The sequence below is a fragment of the Brassica oleracea genome, chromosome C2, assembly GCF_000695525.1.
Source record: "Brassica oleracea var. oleracea cultivar TO1000 chromosome C2, BOL, whole genome shotgun sequence".
NCBI classification, from domain to species: domain Eukaryota; kingdom Viridiplantae; phylum Streptophyta; class Magnoliopsida; order Brassicales; family Brassicaceae; genus Brassica; species Brassica oleracea.
Window position 1 is genome coordinate 45,323,554 of NC_027749.1, and position 1,330 is coordinate 45,324,883.

Below are 1,330 nucleotides of genomic sequence, written 5' to 3' on the forward strand. Positions count from 1 at the left end.
TGGATTTGTTTTTAAAAAAAAAATTAATTTATATATTTCTCTATTTATTAAATATATTTTTTTAATTTACAGGTCTCATGATGATCAGACCCGGCCTCGACAGCGTCGTGGTCGTGGTGGTACGGGGAGCCAGTCTCGGGATTCCAGCCATTTTCAGGATTCCCCTTCGCCCCACAGCTCCAACCATACATCTCCCTCTGCTGCACCCGCTCCTGCTGCACCCGCTCCTGCTGCTGCATCCGCTCCTGTTCCTCCGGGTCCTCCGAGAGTGATGAGTGTTGCGGAGTTGGTTCAACAGCCCGGTCGTGACCATCTTCCGTATCTCACTCCCAATCCACATGGACGGGGTCAAACATGGTAATTAAACATTTTTTTCTTTAAATTTGGATTCATTATCAACCGTTTGTTCTTTTTATTAGGTTCAACCGATCCGGGAACGGGATCAGCGCATGGATCAACCGTATGATGTACTCGGCCCTCGACAGTGGACATCCGACTTTCACTCACTTCCCTACCGACAAGCAGGTTATGTGGTTTCGTCAGTTTGCGGTAAGTATTCTAATTTTTTACTTATATTTTTAATCTTTAATATAAATTTTCTACTAATTGTGTTTTTTTCAGCAAGAGTTCAACTGGAATTCCGATGAGACGCTCTTTATCTATCACCACTTCGTCCATAAAGTAATGGACAACTATGGGAAGCAGATCCACGAGTGGAAGAAGAAGTGGGAAATCAATAAGGTTCGATTTAATTTATTAAACAATTTTTTAATTTATTAAACTATTTTCTTGTTTTTTTTATTAAAAGGTCCCAAAGTCGATGAACGACACGGTCTGGAAGGAGTTGTGTGCGCATTGGGATAAGAAAGAGACGAAAGAAACTTCTTCCACCAACTCCACCAACCGCAGGAGCGACCGTAAAGGGAAGGGCATCTACAAGCATAACTTGGGTGCTCAATCTATTGCCACTCTCGGAGATCGCATGGTAAGTTCAACCGCTTTTTCTTCAATTATTTGAGTTTCAGAATTTAAATTTATTGTGCATTTCTTCTAATTTCTAATGTTTCTTTAATTTATGTTTTTTTCCAAGGCGGAAGAAAATGATGGCGAGCCGGTTGATGATCTCGCCCTAATGAGGAGGGCGTATACCAACAAGAAGACCGGCCAGATTGATGACGGTCTTGTGAGGGACGTGGTCGACCTGGTCCAAACTCAGGTGGTAGACGAAGTGTCTCAGCTTCAAACCGAGGATGACGCTTCGACGGCTTCGACCAACTTGTCCCGGTTTCGAATCAACAAAATCGTTGAATCCGTAAGTTTTTTTTTTTAA